General features: G+C 49.6%; 1 long non-coding RNA gene across 1 annotated transcript; it reads right to left on the bottom strand.

Annotated features, from left to right (window-relative positions):
* Window positions 1–347: 347 nt before the first annotated feature.
* LOC129382432 (uncharacterized) lies at window positions 348–8,138 on the bottom strand. The gene is made up of 2 exons (XR_008610479.1): window positions 3,592–8,138; window positions 348–3,380 (listed from the first exon to the last, which is right to left on the bottom strand). It is a non-coding gene; the product is annotated as an uncharacterized lncRNA (long non-coding RNA).
* Between the last annotated feature and the right edge of the window lie 3,944 nt (window positions 8,139–12,082).

Raw genomic sequence — 12,082 nt, 5'->3', positions numbered from 1 at the left:
GTGGGAGCAGTGAGAATTACGCGGCAAACCGCACAAAGTAACCACATAGAATAAAGAACAACTTTAGAGAAGGGAAACTGTACCTTCCACAGTGGTTCGAAAATAAGAAGCGGCAGCGCATGGAACTTAGTGGGGGGCCCGACAGATGGCGCTACTTAAACAGGAAGCGGAAATGTCTTTTTTTTTTTTTTTAGTACAACATTCAATATGGCTGCTTTATACCGGTGCCGTACGCTGGGTACGCGCCGTGCTCGCCTCGCTGGCTTTGCGGCATGCCTCAGCTGCCGCGTTTTAATGGCCAGGAGACTAAAGAGCCTCTACTGACGCCCATACAAACAAGCCACAAGTGAGTGAACAGGACGTGCGACTTTATTGGCAGAAGAAAAGCAGTGCACCTTCTCATACAAGATCAGAAATAAAATTTGCATGTCGAGATGCGCTGAAACCATTAACGCGAGCTCGTAAACTGCTCACTTTCGTCGCCGCACATGGCGATCTGGTAACGAGCGACAATCAGTAGCGCAAGCAAATCGGGCAGTGCACCACCTGTTTGCTTTAACAGTCGCCGTAACTTACATTGCGAAGCAATCTGGTGACGCAAGGCATCTGCTGCCGCAACCAACACAGCGACATTGACTAAACGGCATTTTAGCGTTCCCGCCTTTCCAACCTGCACGTTTCTTTTTGTTCTTTCGGGGGCCGCTAATGTGTAACTCATAGTTGGTGCCCCACATTCTCAATGTGGGCATCACCATTTTGCAGCCAGTTCTGCAGGCCTTTCCACCTATGTGGCTATCAACTTCGGACCATGTAATAACGTGTGCTCTCTCCGCTCACGCCACATCACGGCCGATGAAGGCCCACAAGCATAATTTGCCGGCGGCTGCAGCAAGAAATGTCTAATGGGGAGAGCACCAATTACGGTGCATGTAAATTGGGAGTCTTTGTCGCTGTGTGGACTGCAGGAGCAGATGGTTACCTCGGGAGACTGTTGCCCATGCAGCTAACCAGGTCGCCACATCGAAGAAACAGAACACGGCGACCATTATCAAATTAGACTGCATTCAATCACCGCATAAGGTTCAGACAATACACTGTAGATTGGCTAAGATCCATATGACAACAGTGGGCATTCACGCACTACAACTTGCATACAGCTTATTCAGCTATCCGACTTCAGGCACAGTGCTTGCCTACGTCGCACATGGTGGTCTAGTAACGAGTGACAACCAGCAGCACAAGCAGATTGGACAGTGCCCCACCTGTTTACACTGACAGTCACCGTAACTTGTACTGCGAATCAATCGGGTGACGCAGGCACCTGCTGCCATAGCCAACACAGCGACATGAACTACCCGGCATCCTAGTGTTACCTCCTTTCCTACATGCACGTTTCTTTTTGTTCTTTCGGTGGCCACTAATGTGTTGTTCACACTTGGTGCCCCACCTGCTCTCAATATGGATGTGGTCTGTTTTGTGGAAATCGCCATTTCGCAGCCACTTTTACAGGCCTTTCCACCCATGTGGATATCAACTTCATACACTTCAAACCATGTAATCATGTATGATAGTCTCTGTTCACGCCAAATCATGGCCAAAGAAGGCCACAAGCATGCTTTACCCTCGGCTGCAGCAGGAAAGGACTAACAGGGAGCACCAATCACACTACATGTAAACAGGGAGTTTGTGTCACTGTGTGGACTGCAGGAGCAGGTGCTTACCTTGAGAGGCCATTGGCCAATACAACTGAACAGGCTGCCACATCCCAGAAATGTAACACGGCAGCCATGACCAAGTGGGACAACATTGAAACAAGATTATGCAATCAAATCACTTCAGCCTACTCTAACATAATGCTCAATCTATACATTGGCACTATGCATTGGCTACGATCTACATGACAACAGTGAGCATACATGCACACGGGTTGCTTGCGGCACATTCAACCGTCCGACTGTAGGCATAGTGCTTGCCTTCGTCGCACACTGCAGTCTGGTAACAAGCAACAACCAGCAGCGCAAGCAGATTGGACAGTGTGTCCCACATGTTTGCACCGACAGTCGGCGTTGAATATCAGCAGCTTGCATTGCGAAGCAATCGGGTGTCGCAAGCATCTGCTGCCACAGCCAACAGCGACATGGAGTGCCCGGCATTTTAGTGTTACCACCTTTCCAACCTGCATGTTTCTTTTTGTTCTTTTGCATGCCACTAATGTGTAACTCACACTTGGTCCCCCACATTCTCTATATATGGGCATGGTCGGTTTTGTGAACATCACTATGTTGCAGTCACTTTTGCAGGCCTTTCCACACATGTGGATATCAACTTCATACACTTAGAACCATGTAATTATGTATGAGAGTCTCCGTTGACGCCAAATCATGGCCGAGGAAGACCACAAGCAAAATTTGCACACGGCAGCAGCAGGAAAGAACGGAACGGGGAGCACCAACCACGGTGTGCGTGTAAATTCGCAGTCTATGTCACTGTGCGGACTGTAGGAGCAGGTGCTTGCCTCGGAGAGACTGTTTCCCAATGCAACTGACCAGGCTCCCACATATGAGAAATGTAACACGGTGACAAGTACCAAGTTGGACAGCGCCGAAACCAGATTCTGCAATCAATCACTTCAATGTAGCTTTCACAAAAACACAGGCTGTCGAGCAAGAATAGCAATCCTGAATGAGACTAGGAATTCAATATGGGAATGAGAAAGCTTGCATTCAAGAAAGAAGCCACTCTACCTTGCAAGCATTGAAAGCCAAAAACATTAACAAAAGTTAAATGCTACATAGCACACAGTGCAAAGGTTAATGCAAGACACACGCCAATGCTGCATCAGCTATTTCAGGAGAGGAATTGCACATGGCAACATGCACTAGAAAGAACTGCTACACATATGTTATGCTACTAGACAGTGACTGGCATTAAGTATGAGCAAAGAATCGGTTGACCTTTATTGTTTGTATGAGGAATAGGAATGATCTCTAACAAAAGTGTGGAATGAAAAAGCTTGCATTCATTGAAACAAAATTATACTTGGGAAGAACTGGCAAGGCCAGGAAGCTCACTAAGGAAGGGCAAGCTGACAGAACACTCTTAGCCAGCGTCATCTGTGCTTATTCAGAGGTTGCAGGTACATCTGAAGACAAATAATTTTTGTTGTTGAGGTACCTGGATGACTCGGCCAATATCCGTGCTGGTGGAATGATGGCGTAGACTCTTTTCACTCTTGAAACAGTCGTCCGTAGACTTGATATCTCATCCAAATAATTCTGGAATGGCTTCTTTGTTTGTGGTCTTGCGAATTCAGCTCCAGCCCCTTCCTGTTGGTGTAGATGGGGGCTCCCGTGATGACCAAGATGTACTTGGAACAGACTCTGTTGGGGCAGAACAATGGCACATGAGATACAGCAGAGATTATCCAAACTCATGTAGTGTTTTCTTTAATGTTCGAACTAATTATGCTGAACTGTAAACATGAACAAATGTTCGTATCATCTGCTACAAACAACTGACATGTATCTCAAGACTAGCAAGCCAATACAGCATATATCAAGCATATTTATTTCTGAACCAGGTGTTGTTTACCTTGTAGTAGCAGCCAAAGTCCACACAATGACCTTGTTGTAGCAGGTAGCAGCTTCTGTTTAGTGCATGGAGTGTGTTGCTTTATACTGGTGCCATCCTCATTACTGCATGTCTGGAACAGAAATTTTGACTGCATCAGAAATTGAATAAGCACAATTTCGCAATATAAAATGCGTAAAGGTGCGACATATACATTGCAATGGTTTGTGACTACAGAACACATGCAAATGTACACTGTTTGTTCTAGGGTGCTTAAGCAGCATGGTAAATAAATATGGTTACTCTCCGTAAAATTGATGTCTGCGTAACTACAATGCATGTCAACAGCGTAAGTATTATTAAGATCACAAATAAGTACATTTGTGCGCTCGTTTATACACTAGAGGAGATCACACTGCTGATTTCACAAGCAAAGAGATGAAAGACATGAAGCTATTAGAAATGATGCATTCTTTTTGTGCATGAACGTGATGCACCGCTTCACTACTGCAAAAATAGATGTCCTGAGGTAAGCCAAACTGAACTGCAAGAACATTTGGAACCAACAGGTATGGAATATGGGTGAATTATCATGTGTGCAACTGTTTAATACATTAAATTCAGTACTTTAGCTTCAGTTTATCAAAAGGTTATTCGGTTCTGTGAACGAAAGAAGTTGCCGGCGGACTCGAAAAAAAAAAAAATATATTGATAAGGCAACTCAGTCACTTATGGCTACGGCTACAACGAGATGAAAAATGTGACGCGCGTTCCGATATCGTTTCTCTTTCGTGAATGTGTATATAATGATGGCCTCGCAACTGAAAGTTTATTTCGGAAACGGCAACGGAGGGTCCTGACTGCCCTTATGTAATGCAGCATCTAGTTCGTTAACTTACCTCCGCCTGTAAGTTAACGAGACGAATAAATCACATAGCGATTGAAGCAGTGTGTTAAACGACTCACAGGTATTGCTGTCCCCAGTTGCAGCAGGACCCGGCTCCCATTTCGATGCAGACGTGTTCCACATGGCTCACGACTGAAACCTAGCTTTCAGGCTTACACCCCAAATTAAATAACGCGAGACATCGAAGCGCAGTAAACTGGTGTTAGCACAACATAACCAACCGTACCTGCCGCCCACGCGAACATACCGGTAAAAATTTTAAATTCAGGCCAGAGGTCACGTGGGAAGTCGATGATGCTGAACGCTATTTTGCGTTTAAAATGACAAAAAACAACAAAGTTGGTAATGAAAAGTACAATTTAAAATTAGGAATTACAATTTTGTAGTCTTTATCATGCAATAAAAACGCTTGTAGGTTAAAATTGCGCTTACTACGGCGCCTCTAGCGGGAGATAATGTGCTCAACGGGGAACCTTTTTAATGGGTGTACTATGCCTGTTTCTTTAGCAGCGCCGCGCGGTCGATTTTTTCGCCCTCTGTGGCCATTTGTTGAACTTGAGAGTGTGCGGGCCCTGGTAACCATGTCAGAACAAGAGACAGTTGCGAAATTTGTCATTACAGCATGCCGCAGAAATGCCATAGTCTAAATAAACTTCAAACTATTTAGAAACAGATATTTTGCGCCGACTGGTAGCAAGAACAGCGCACAGCCACGCTAATTTTTGCCTATTGCCTTATAAAATGCAGTACATAAAGCTGCCCATAGATGGCGCAACAATTTAGATATTGAAAAAATTACTGACATTTTATGGTACGGTTTGCGTTTGGCCTTTGCGTTTTTACTCAGAGAATGAGAGCCTGAAGCTTCACCCTTGTTGCCAGCAATGGTATTAAACCTGACCATGTTCAGCACCTACTGCAGTGCGTGAAAAGATAACAATCGCTGCAGTGAAGCAATCAAAAGCGAAAAGAAACTCATAATCACTAAGTAAAATTATTATTCGAAAACGCGTAATAATAAATTATTGGTAATAGTCTAACTCTAAAAGCAGAAGACCTGCCATTAGTTGTTACTGCTCTGTCGGAAACTCTGTGTTCTGTTGGTTCTCCTTTTTTTTCTTTTTATTGTGTTCATGTTCTGGAATGGCGCGCATGGGTTGGGGCGTTGTGCTCGGTCTGTGTCGTCGCTGTTCTAAGGCCCAAACTGCGCAGGCAAGCTTGCAAGGCTAAGAGGATGCGAGCAGTACCGACTTCGAAGGAACATAACAAATGTAAACGATGTGAAACAGTGAACTTGTGCTGCTTTTTGCGTTGAAACCGTTACGTATATGTGCATATATAATTACAATGCATTCTTGAAGGTAAGAAATGACATAAACTCGTATTTTGCAAGAAAAATAAATATTTGTCCTGCACAAAAGCCTTATTGTGTTCCCGTGGCCCTGTTAGTTTAAATCTTTCTTTGTATCCTGTGTACATTAACAAATATACTTCACTACATGTACAGTCGAAGACAAAAGTTTGTGGGCCACGTGTTCCGCGAACGAAGCTGATAGCTTTATTAAGCGCTGGCTGGAGGCCGCACAAGTGGTGAAAGTCCAAAATGCTGCTCTTTCAGCTCCCTAAGTGCCGTACACAGCCGACAGTATAATGAGCTTGCGCACCATGCCTTCTGGACCTGCACCTCGGCCAGACGCTACCGCCACTCAGCCGATCGCTACGTTGGCAAGGCTCCTGGTGAGGCCGCGGTGGCTAACCGGGCGACCTCTAAAAGCTATCCGCTTCGTTTGCTGATCACATGGGCCACAAAATTTTGTTCCCTACTGTACACCCTTATCAGCACTTCAGCACCCATTAGTTATAGCACCCTTCTGGCACCCTCGTTTACACCCTTCCGGTAAATGCACCCTTTGCGGCCTGCTCGTAGGGTGCTCCCGCCCAAACAGGGTGCTGGAAGGGTGTGCAGTAGGGTGTAAATCTGTTGAACACCCTTTTTTACACCCTTAAGGGTGAGAAATTGTTTAGTGTGTAGTGTACAGTCGCTCGCTGCGATCTCCGCTTCGCATGCTTCGAGACGGATCACTGCCCTCTCCAATGACTGCGGACCATCTCTTCCACAAATGGCCGCCTCCTGCGCTGGAGCCTCGCTTTGCAACAACATTCCTTTGAGGTGCGTTACAAAAAGGGGAGTCTCAACGGTAACGCCGATGGCTTAAGTCGAAGCCCCTAACGTAGGAATCAGCCTCAAAATTGTTTGTTACTGATGTTTTTCTTCCTGAGGCAGGATTTTTTAACATATTGCTTTTGTGTAGTGTTTCAAAGTGATGATGTGCTTTCTAGTGCAATTTTCTGATTTGTGGACGCGTTCTGAGTGCTGCTTAACTACTGTAAGGAACTAGGCAGTAGTATAAAAGGGGAAAGAGCCTGGCAGGGCTTAGTGAGGGTTGTGCCGTGCTTGCTGACTGAGCGGTTGAGTTTCGGCGTAGTTCTAACGCTTGCCGGGAACGAGAACAAAAATGTCAACTCTCCCGAAGTCACTTTGCAGTGTCCTGTGTTAACCTGAACGAGAGAACGAGGCCTTCTCTGTGCGCTGCGCTCAAGAAACGCCGAAGGACGACCGACTTCCGTTATGAGCATCATCAAGCAACATCCCTCCGGACAGCGGATGCAGTCCCCTGACCATCGGGATCTCCTTCCCCCGGTGGGGCGGTCTGTTACGTTTCGCCTACGACGCGCGGTATAGCCGGCGCGGATGCAACGGACGCCGGGGCTTCGTTCAAAGCGGCGGACATTTTGGCCCGTTCGGAGCTGCCGCAAAAGCCTCCCCGCCAAGCGCGTCCAGGCGTGTTTCAGTGCCACGTGTCTTCATGTGTGCGTGTGTGTGTGTGTGCCCACGCTTGTCAAAGCGCGGCAGCCGGGGAGAGGAGCTCCCCAAGTGTGAAGCGAGGAGGTCTGACCGGCGCCGGATCGGCGGATGCGTCACTACACTCGTCTCAACGTGTCTCTCAGCCTGTCCGTGCCCAGTCACGTGCGCCCCTATCGAGGCGTTCCCTCTTGCCCTCAACTCCGAGAGTATATAAGAGCAGCTGCTCCCGGACGCCGAGAGAGGCTCCGATTTCTTCGGTTGAGTAACGTGCACTCCCGTCTCTCCACTTCGGTCGACCTGACCGGCCGCTCTTTTGCGATGCTAGAATAAACAAGTTGTTCTGTTACCAGTCGACTCATGCTTTGCCGGGACCTTCGGATGCTTCCAGTTGTGCCCCAGGCCGCCAGGCCAACGCTACCCTTGGGGCTTGCGACCCATTTGCAACAACGGGCGTCAGCGCTGAGATACCAACAACTCGTGCCAGCGGTGCGATTCCAACAAAACCCAGAATAACAATAGAGAGAAGAAATACTTAACACTGTGTACTGCGTTGGCGAGAAGTCCTTCCGAGGAACTGCTCTCGTCCATGCTTCCCGAGTGGCTCGGTCAGATGGGAACTTGTGCACTCGGACACTTGGTCCTCCGTCATAATTGGACTTGCAGTTTGGTGCGCAACAACAGCCAGGCATCGTTGCGCTTCCGTGTACGACGAACCACGCACAATCGAAGAAAAGCAATCGCGTTTACGGTGCAGCATGCCCCACCAAAGCCACCAAGCAAATGCTCCACGCGTTGCCGCTCTAGCGCTGCAGCGACGGAGAAAATTTGTTTTCAGAACGCGCGCCGCGTTTAGAAACGCAGCGCTCCCCCATCCACCGCTACCATCCGACGCTCGTGACGTATTGACAGGGGAGAGGAGGTGATGCGGAGGCCTTACATATTTTTCTAGGTGGCTTTGTCCGAGCCCTGTCGTCGGAGCAGCCGTCGAGACTGAAACGTCATTGCAGCGCTGCGTTGCTGCTGCTGGCGACGGCTCACCGTAACCTAGGCAACCTAGGCCGCTGCATGCTGGCGTCTCGACGAACGCTCGTCCCGAGGGCGCGTCCGCCTGTCTTCCCGGCAGCGCCGGGAGCTTTAGATGGACGAAACATTGGACGTTCGCAGTAGTCACGTGGTTCCACATCTGCCATTTCCTCCTCCAAAAGCGAGTCGCACGTTCGGCTTGCGCGCTTGTTCTCTACCTCTGAGCTCGGGGAACGCCGGATCTGCCCGACTCTGCTTCGGGGGATGGAGAGAGAGAGAGAGTGAACGTTTATTGTAATAGAGGTTGTTTGGTTATGGTGGGTGGAGCCCCTCCTCCAGGGCCCCACTGGTTACAGCGGCTCGCCGGGCCTGGTCAAGGGTCGCCAGTTGGCTTCCCAATTCCACTTCCGCGAGTCGCGCCTCCCACGACCAGTTATGTAGAGTGTTGTCTAGCAGCGGCGAGGTGGAAGCCGCCGGACGTAACGCGCACTGGAATGTTATGTGTTCCAATGTCGGTGTTCCTTCGCACCATGGGCATGTGTTGCTGTATTTGTGTGGGTACATTTTGTGTAGCCTGTATAAATGTGGGAAAGTGTTTGTTTGCAGGCGGCGCCAGTCCCGTGCTTGCCTCCTGTCTAGGTCTGGGTGAGGAAGGGCTTTGGTTCGCCTACTTAGTCGTTGTAATTCGAGGATTTCTCTTGGCGCACCGGGTGTCGAGGTGTTCTCTCGGGCGGTGTGGCCCGCGGCTCGGCCTGTCATGCCTCGAGCCAAGCGGTCCGCCCGTTCGTTCCCCGCTATCCCTGTGTGCGCCGGGCACCAGGTCACGCAATGATCCAGGGTGAGTTCCGTTCCTAGGATGCGGAAGACGCAGCCCGGTAAAGCCACCCCAAGGAAGAGGCGGCAGGCGTCCTGCGAGTCTGTCAGCACGTAGGCCGATCGGCCCTTAGCTTCCGCGGCGCGTATGGCCAGGGCTATAGCCACAGCTTCGGCCGTTGCAACCGATTTCGTGTGTATGGGTGCTGCTACGGTTGTTCGTCCTTGGCTAGTCACGACTGCTGCAAATGTATTGAGGGTGGCTGTATTCTTGTGATACGAACTCGCGTCTGTAAAGTAAGTATCCGGATCCCTTCGCTGCCTTAGTAAGGTGGCTGCCCGCGCGCGTCTCCGTGTCGCATGATGAACTGGGTGCATGTGACGGGGGATTGGCGCCACGTGGATTCGCTCTCGGATTTCAGATGGCAGTAGTATTGTTTCGTCGCCGCAATATTGTGGTGTCAGTGGATAGTGAAGTCTTTGTAAAACCGAGCGTCCCTGAGGTGTCGTGTTTAGCCGTTCACGCTGCGCCATTAGGGTGGCCGCTGCATATTCCTCGAAAGTGTTCATCATTCCTAATTCGTTCAGTCGGATCGTACTTGTGCTTTCAGGCAGGCCGAGTGCTGCTTTACAGGCGATTCTTATGAGCTTATCCGCATGTTCGATGTCGTTACGCCGCGTGGTTTGGAAAGGCAGAGCGTACGTTAGACGACTAATGACGAAGGCGTTTACTAGTTGCATGGTGTCTGCTTCGGTCATGCCTTCTCGGCTGCGTGCAGCTCTGCTAATAAGCCCAGTTACGCTCCGAACAGTGCGTCTGAGATTGGAGAGCGCTATGCTAACGCTGCCCGTTTCTTGAATGCACATTCCCAGTACGCGCAGGTGGGATGCCCTCTTGATGGGCTCTCCCTCCAAGGTGAGTTGCAGATCCGGAGCCCTGGTCGCTAGGGTATGTCTAGGTCTAATATGAATATACTCCGATTTCTCTGGAGCGCACCTCATGCCTGCTCGCCTCATATAGCTTTCAATGGTGTTGATGGCCTGTTGAAGCGTGTCCTGTCGGTTTCCGTAGGACCCTTTGCAGGCCCAGAGCGTAATGTCGTCTGCATATATGGCGCAGCCAAGGTCCCGGTTCTTCTGTAAGTCCAGGGCCATTCTACGTAAGCCGATGTTAAAAAGAAGTGGTGACAATATGGATCCTTGAGGAGTGCCCTTATCTGGTAGGCGATACAAGGCAGAACGTGCTGAACCCAGTCCTATTTTCGCGGAGCGGCTGCTCAGGAAGTCTTGAACGTAATGAAATACTCTTTCACCACACCCGACATCTCGTAGTCCGTCTAGTATTGTAGTGTGTGAGATGTTATCAAATGCCTTATGGACGTCGAGCGCTAGCAGGATTCTGTCCATACTGCCCGGAGGAGGATCGAGCACCTCATCTCTTAATAGAAGAAAGACGTCCTGTGCACAGATTCTCCTGCGGAAACCGAACATGGATTCAGGGAAGAGTGAGTTTCCTTCGATGTGGGATTCGAGTCGGGTTAGAATTACTCGTTCAAAGAGCTTGCCCATGCAAGACGTGAGCGATATGGGCCTGAGATGGTTCAGCTCGCGCGGCTTGCCCGGTTTTGGTATAAGAACGATGTCTGCCTCCTTCCATTCTCGCGGTAGTCTTCCGTTCGGTCGCCAGACCTGTTCATTGAAGAAGTCGACTAAGTGCTGTAGGGCTACATCACTAAGGTTGCGCAGCATTGCGTTGGTGATTTGGTCGGGTCCAGGAGCCGTGTTCTTCTTGAAGGTTTGTGCCGCTGCGTAGAGCTCTGAGAAGGTGATGGGGGCGTCCAAGCTCGAGTTATCCTGTCCTTGGTATTCTCTCATAACGTGTGAAGATGTCTGGGCAGCGCCGGTGTAGGTGCGTTTTAGGAGCTCGAGTAGTTCTTGTTCTGAGCCCTTGTATTCTCCTAAGAGCCGTCGCATGACGTTAGACGTCTCGGTGCGCGTGCTAGTTGGGTCTAACATGCACCGAAGAATGGCCCAGGTCTTCTTGGTGCTGAGGGTGCCTCTGAGAGAGTCGCAGAGGCTGCGCCAATTTTGATTATTCAGCTCCTTTGCATAGGTGTTAGCTTCGTTTGCCAGCAGGGCTATTCGGCGCCTAAGTTTGCGATTACGCCGCTGCCGCTTCCAGCGTTTGGTGAGGCTTCTGTGGGCCTCCCAGAGGTGGGCGAGATGGCTGTCTACTGCTGGTGCTTCCGTTGTGGTCTTGATCTCTCTGGTGGTGGCAGCATGGGCCTCCTTGAGGAAAGTTGTCCAACCTGCGGCCGTGGCTGGAAATGAGGAAGCAGCCTGCTGCTGTTCTCTACACCTTTTCCAATCAGTGAGCCTTGCCACCCCTAGGGGCTGTCGAACTTTAGCTGTGTTAACATTGACACACAATAGGTAGTGATCACTGCCTAGCTTTTCGTCTAGGTTACACCAGGTGACCCCCGTCTCATTGTTGACAAACGTAAGGTCCGGCGTGGTGTCCCGGGCAAGGCTGTTTCCTATCCTTGTAGGAGTGCCTGGCTGCGTAATCAGTACAAGTTCGTGGGACTGAGTTTCTCGTAGTAGATTGAAGCCCTTGGCGGTGTCGCGTTGATAACCCCATGCGGAGTGCCAAGCGTTAAAGTCTCCGAGAAAGATTAGTCGGTCTTTCGTTGAGAGCAAGGTAGATACGTGACTTAAAATTAATGAAAAATCGGCCCTCTTATCCCTAGGGGGGCTATATACGTTGGTTATCAGGCACTTGGGACGACCCTTCTTAACTGGCCAAATGGTGAGTATTTGGTGGTGGATTTCTACGCCAGGTGCTATGGCGACAGTGATTGTCAGGTCCTTGCGGGCCAATGCTGCCACTTCAGGGTATTTCG

Source organism: Dermacentor andersoni, chromosome 6 (genome assembly GCF_023375885.2).
Source record: "Dermacentor andersoni chromosome 6, qqDerAnde1_hic_scaffold, whole genome shotgun sequence".
Classification (NCBI taxonomy): domain Eukaryota; kingdom Metazoa; phylum Arthropoda; class Arachnida; order Ixodida; family Ixodidae; genus Dermacentor; species Dermacentor andersoni.
Note: the sequence above shows the minus strand (reverse complement) of the source record. Positions and strands in the feature narration are given on the sequence as shown.